General features: G+C 42.2%; 1 non-coding gene across 1 annotated transcript; it reads right to left on the reverse strand.

Moving 5' to 3' along the window:
• Window positions 1-2,573: 2,573 nt before the first annotated feature.
• On the reverse strand, window positions 2,574-2,680 carry LOC120266241. Its single transcript, XR_005538082.1, has one exon. It is a non-coding gene; the product is annotated as a small nucleolar RNA R71 (small nucleolar RNA).
• Between the last annotated feature and the right edge of the window lie 4,492 nt (window positions 2,681-7,172).

Below are 7,172 nucleotides of genomic sequence, written 5' to 3' on the forward strand. Positions count from 1 at the left end.
GCTGCGTGCCTGGCCCAGCCACGTGCCCGTCAGCTGGGTGTGCGGCCTACCAGGCCGCACCCCAGGCCAGCCATGCACTTTCTTGGTGGCCTGCGCCTACTAATAAGTGCTTGTGCGTTAAGAATGCGAAGTATTCTTTCCTTATGATGAGCATTACTTTTACCAATTTTAAGCTCTAATACATGTGTATTTGTGTTCTTTTGCGTATGTAGGGTTGTGAAGCTAAGTATTGAGAAAAGAAGCCAAAAGTAGATTGTGAACGCATTATTTGGTAAAATTTTGGAAGGAACCAACACGAATACACAAGTCGGGTCTTAAGATGCGTGAATATGTGCCAATCTTGATGTATTCAAGCCATTACAATGAGTCGGAGGGGCAAGAAGGCAGTCACATTTGCGTGTCCCGACTTGTGCATTGATAGCAAGATCGTTACCAATATGACTTTTGATTGAAGAAGAGTTGCTATCTATGGCATAAACGTGTCCCCGTTTATGTTGCCTCGATGAAAAGTGTGGAATTAGGAGCATTTTGGTGAAGTACTGTAGCAGTTCCTATTCACAGCTAGCCAGAAAACAGATTTCCATAGAATCCACATGGGCATGTGGAAATTCCCCACGCTTGTGTGTAAAATCTACAGGGCAGTGGAAAAAAATCCACAGGGGTATGTGGATTCCCGATTCCAGCTCTATTTAAGCCGCGATTTAGCCCGATTTTTGCAATGTTTTTCCCCTCTTCTCTTCAACTTTTATCCATCGTTTGGAAAGCCGTCGGCTAGGATTTGGAGAGGCTTTTGGCAAGTCTTAGAGTGGTTCGAAGGATTTGACACTGCGATTCACTTGGAAGAAGGTTAATGGGAGAGCTTTTGTCAGCATAGATCCGGTGAGGTGTGCCTAGGCCGGACAAGGGAACATTTGGATAATACTAGGCTACTCCATAAGACCATCAAAATGAACACCCAGGGAGTTTTTCTATGGATTACTTGTTTTTACATTCGATTTCATTGTTGATTGTTACTAGCTCCATGGAGAGCCAAACCCCCTAGTCGGTTCTTGGATTTATGAACTGTAGGATGTATTTGTTTCATAAATCTTCTATAGTGTTTTCCTTAATTGATGTTTTTTAATTGAGTTCCAATCTTGAATGCTTGTTGAATGATTTCTTCTTTGGTGTGACACTAGGGTTGAGAGTCTACATTGGTAATCGTTGTGAGTGAGTGACATACCATGAGGGTTAGACATTGCAAGATTAGAGACAGTCGAGAGGTAGTGGAGCATCCCCTTTCCCCTAGGATGTGATTTATCCTACCTCCATGTTCCAAGAGTTCTTTGTGGTCATAGTAGAGTGAATGGATAAGGGATGACTTTCCGCTGGGGCTTAGTTGCAAAAGCAACAGAGTGAAGTGTTGAAGTGATTCTAGCACCTATGCTTAATTGTGACTAGGGGTCTTTCGCCTGGACAAATGGTTTGATCTATATATAGGAATAAGGTTTATCAAGTGGAATCCCTAGAGCTTCTTGCAACTCTACATAGTGTGAGGTGTTAAGGTTGATCGATTTCTCCGCCAGGACATAGTGTAGAGTTAGTCACGGTTGACCTTAGATTTGGGACCGTGTATTTAAGGAATTCCATGACTCATTAAGCATCAATTAGGAGACTTAATAGTTGGTTTGCACTTGAAGCAATTGTCCTAGGTGGAGCAATATCCGAGCACCCCATCTCTAACGATTGCCTTACCTCTCATTTTAGTTGCACCTTGCTTTATTTTCTTACTTTCTTTTATTATTGCTTCCATTACATTTCATCAACACAATCGTTATATATTCTTTGCTTAGTTAAATAGCAATCTTGGTATTTTTACTCCTTACTCTCTGTGGATACGATACCCACTCATCTGGGTTTATTACTTCGACAAACCCATGCACTTGCGGGTAACACACAAAGGGCGTTGTCAAGTTTTTGGCGCCGTTTACCGGGGAGTAGGTGTTCAGAGATACTTTGCACTTTGCTATTTCAGCTATTCATCATTCACTCTTTTTCATATTTTTTTATTCTTCCATTGTTCTGATTTTTCTTTTCTTTTTGGTTGCAGCTCAAGGTTATGACCAGAGGTAACACTTCACAACTTGTTGAAGGAGATCCTGAGCTTGAGCTTACACTTAGTAGAAGGTCAAGGGTTCAACAATATGGTGAAACATAATGAGCAACAAATTACACTTTCCGACTATCTCAGACCTTCAGTTTTGGGCACACAATCGAGTATTGTGCGACCCCCGATCACAGCTCCGAATTTTGAGCTGTAATCATCATTCATTCAAATGATTCAATAATTAGCGTAGTTTAATGGCTTGGCCGTTGAGGACCCAGACAATCATATTGAGAACTTCTTGGAAGTTTGTGATATGTTGAAGATTAATGGAGTGTCGGATGATGCTATCAGATTGAGGGCTTAACCATTCTCTCTCAAAGGAAAAACCAAGCAATGGCTTCATTCATTGCCAAAGGCATCCATCACGACATGGAATGAAATGCTCAAAGCCTTTCTTGCAAGATACTTTCCCTCAAGGAAGTCAGCGAGGCTTCGTGATGAGATATCCTCATTCATAAAGATGGAGCTCGAATTATTTTTTAAGAGATGGGAGCGTTTTAAGGACCTCTAAAAAAAGTGCTCGCAACACGGATTCCCTAATAAATCCGAGTACAAGTACAAGACAGCTTCTAGATGGTACCGCAGGAGGTACAATGGTAAACATGACCCCTGATGAAGCCCGATAATTGGTACAAGAAATGGCCATGAACAACTACCATTGGAATGCCCAGGAAAGGAAGAAAGTAACCGGACTCTATGAAATTGATACGGTCACTTCTTTAGCGGCCCAAGTGCGATCATTAAGCAAGAAGTTAGACCTTCTAACTCCTAATAGATTGGCGGCCGTCACTACTTGCATAGGTTATGGGGGAGGACATGCTCCAACCGATTACCCTATTTCTATTGGAAATGCATCTTCAGTTGAGCAAGTCAATTTTGTGGGTAATGCCATGAGGAACCAAGGTAATCCATATAGCAACACCTACAATCCGGGTTGGAAGACCCTAACTTTTTGTGGAGTAACCACCAATGGCAGCAGAAGGCCATAGCACCAGTGAGTTTCCAACAACAACAACAAGCCCCAAACATGGAGAATCGTGTTTCAAGTTTGGAGACCCGGATGAATGACTTAGAGAGAAATTTGACCATATTTGTTCAAACATTAGACAATCGGTTTCAGTCAGTCGAAGCTACACTTCGTAACCACACCGATTGATTGCATAATCTAGAGAACCAAGTGGGGCAAATTGTGAAGTCTATATTGGAGAGACCTCAAGGGAGTCTACTTAGCAACACCGAAACTAATCTGAGGAAACATGTGAAGGCGGTCACTTTGAGAAGTGGTCGTGAAGTTGATGGTAGATCTCCTAGTGATAAGACCAATGTTGAAGCACTCGAGGTCGTGGAAGTTGAGGAAAGAGCAAACAAGGAGAAGGAGGTGGCACCCCCATCCTACAAGCCGAGAATTCCTTATCCTTCAAGATTGAAGAACAACCAAAATGATGAGCAATATAAGAAGTTCTTGGGTCTATTTAAGCAATCGCACATCAACATTCTTTTTGTGGAGGCGTTGTCTCAAATGCCTCGGTATGCTAAGTTCTTGAAAGATCTATTGACCAATAAGAGAAAGTTGGAGGAAAGTACATTGGTGATCCTAGATGCCTCTTGTTTGGTGGTGTTACAAAGGAATATGCCGAACAAGGAGAAAGAACTCAGAAGCTTCATCATTTCATGCAACATTGGTAATATGGGTGAAGAAATGGTATTGGTGAATTCTGGGACTAGCATAAACGTCATGCCATATACTTTCTTCAAGAAGCTAGGCTTGGGAGAGCCTAGGCCCACTCAGATGACATTACAATTGGTGGACTGAACGGTGAGACATCCGAGGGGCATCATTGAAGACATGCTTGTTAAGGTCGACAAGTATATATTTCCTGTACACTTCATGGTGTTGGACGTCGACAAGGATGTAAATGTTTATTCGTTACTTGGGAGGCCATTCTTGCGCACTTCCAAGGTACTAATCGACATGGATGGCGAGGAGTTGACACTGAGGGTTGGAGATGATAAGCTCACATGCCGCCTCGCTGAAGCTATGCAATATTCTCTTGACTCTGATGATGCTCTATATTTTCTCAACACTACTAATGAGATAATTGATGAATATGTGCAGGAAATGTTGAATCTGGACCCGTATAAAGAGCTACTAGACCAAGAGGTAGATAATGAAGAAGTAATAAAGCTTGGTCTAGAGGAAAAAGTACCATGTACACTGAGAATCATGAAGAAAGTGCTCCGGAAGATGAAGCGGGCAAGGAGACCCCATAGGAAATGCTCCAAGGCTGTTAGGGATGTCCCGCAAGTGCACTGGTTTGTCGAAGTAATAAAATCCCAGGTGAGTGGGTATCGTATCTATACGGAATAGGGAGTAAAAATACATAAATTTTTTCATAACTAAGTGAAAGATAAATAGTGATTTGTGTGACAAGATGTAATGCAAACAATAGTAAAAGAGACAAGAAAGAGCACAAGTAAAGGAGAGGTAAGGCAATCGATATAGATGGGTTACTCGGATATTGATCCACCTAGGACAATCGTATGAAGTGCAAAAACCCTCTATTATGCTTCCTAACTAATACATTAATGAGTCATGGAGATCCTTTAATACATGGTCCCAAATCTAAGGTCAACCATGGCTAACCCTATACATGTCCCGGAGGAGAAATTGAACAATCTCTCAACCTCGCACTCGTATAGAATTAGAATGAGTTCTAGGGATTCCAAGTGATAAATCCTCTTCCTATATGTAGACCTAACCCTTTGGTCCAGGCGGAAGGTTCCTAGCCACAATTAAGCCCTAGATGCTAAAATCACTTGAACGCTTCACTCCATTGCACTCGCAACTAAGCCCTAGCGGAAGGTCATCCCTTAGCCCATTCACTCTACTATAACCACAAAGAACTCGAGGAATTGGAGTTAGAATAAATCACACTTGAGGGGAAAGGTGACGCTCCACTACCTCTCGACTCACCCTCTCTACCCTCTCCAATCTAGCTTTGTCTAACTCTCGTGGTATGTCACTCACTCACAAGGGTTACCAACAAGAACTCTCAACCCTAGTGTCATTCTAAGGGAGTATTCATAGAATCAATGCATTCAAGATTGGAACTCAATAAAAACATCAATTAATGAAAGCATAATAACAAGGTTTAATGAAACGAATACATACTAGGGTTCACAATCCAAGTACCCATTGGGGGGTTTAGCTGTCCATTGAGCTAATTACAATAAATGAAATCAAATGTAAAAGCAATAAATCCATAGAAAACCCCCTCAATAGTCGTGATGATGGTCTTATGGAGATTCCTCTACTCATCCAAAGGTCCCTTTGTCCGGCCTAGGATACACCTCACCGGATCGGTGTCGGCGAAAGCTCTCCCACTAACTTTCTTCCAAATGGAGCGCGATGTCAGAGCCGTAAAACCTCTCCTAATCCCTAGGCAATACCTCTCAAACCCTATCAATAGCCCTCTCTCAAGTTGGGGAAAAGATGGAGAAAAGAATACTGAAATAGGGGCCGAAATCGGCTTTTAAAGGGATAGAATCGGGAATCCACACACCCCTATGAATATTCCACATGGCCCGTGTGAAATTAACGCACGGGTGTATGGAATTTCCATACGCCCGTGTGGCTTCTCTTGACAACTCCTTCTTCGGCCCGGTCGTGAGCGAGTGCCTACTACGGTATTCTTTTTGCGGTCTTTCTGAGTGCCCCGCTATAGCACCGGTCCGAAACACTGCTGAAACCATGCTTTCATTGAGGTAACGTAAATGGGCACATGTTTACGTCGTAGATCATTTTGCTTCTTTAATGAATGGCCGTGTTGGTGGAGATCTTGTTACACATGCACAAGCCGAAATACTTAGAGTGTGACTACCTTTGTGCCCCTCCAAATCATTTTGCTAGCTTGAGTACAAGGAGGTCGGCACACATTCTAGCATCATGAACCCGACTTATGTCTTCGCGTTTAAACCTTCTCAAGATTTCCTCCAAATGGTGCACTCACGATCTACATTGGATTCTTTCTATATGATTCGGCTTCACAACCCTATATTCATGAAAGTAACATAAATATACACATATTAGTGTTAAAACCCGATAAAAGTAATGCTCATCATAAGGAAAGAACACTTCGCCTATCCAGAACTTCATGTGGCCAATATAAAGCCTTCTTGCAGGCCGTATGAAGGCCGTATGCAGGCTGTATGCACCACTGCATGGAGCAAAAATCTAGGTTTTGAGTGGCATACGACCCCCATATGGCCTCCATATGGCCCACGTATGTTGTGAAAGGTATAAATCTAGAATTCTAGGGCAAAATGAGGGACTTTTTGGACAGATTTGGAGAGGGCTTCTTGGAGACTTCTTGGGAGACCTTGGGAAGAAGGAGAAGGGCAAGGAAACCAGGAGATCATCCAAGGGTAAGGTCAAGGGCTCTCAAGGCAAGAAGACATCATCATTCAAAGGGGAAATTGACAACTATTTGAAGGAAGGAGACCCGCGGCTAGAGGAAGTGTCATTCATTATTCTTTTTGCAAGTGAAGCATCATTGGCACATTTTCTACCTCCTCCTTCACCATTTCATCTAGGGAGTGTCATTGATGAGTTTTCTTTGTGTTTTACTTGACTTAGTTTCTTGTTTTGTTTTGATGACAAACTAGACCCCCAAGGCACCCGGATGTCAGTGAACCTTGGAGGGTTTTATCATGTATTTTGGATGATTGTTTGTCAATTCCATGATAGGGTTATTTTGAGATTTCATCCATTGTTTTCATGCTAAGAGCTACACTAAGGAGAAATCCATGGTTCTTTTATAAGTTATACATGTAGATGTGACCTACTAGCATGTATTAGATCATAAATGGATTAGAAGAGGATACTTGTATCAACGCACCAAGAAATTGGGTGTTGGTAGCCCTCCGTGTTTTAGGGGTAAACTTAGGATGAGTTTGTCCCTATTTTGAGATTTCATTGTTTTTAAGAAATCGTAGAAATGTGGATTTGGAAGAAATTCCTATTGAC

Source organism: Dioscorea cayenensis, chromosome 7 (genome assembly GCF_009730915.1).
Source record: "Dioscorea cayenensis subsp. rotundata cultivar TDr96_F1 chromosome 7, TDr96_F1_v2_PseudoChromosome.rev07_lg8_w22 25.fasta, whole genome shotgun sequence".
Classification (NCBI taxonomy): domain Eukaryota; kingdom Viridiplantae; phylum Streptophyta; class Magnoliopsida; order Dioscoreales; family Dioscoreaceae; genus Dioscorea; species Dioscorea cayenensis.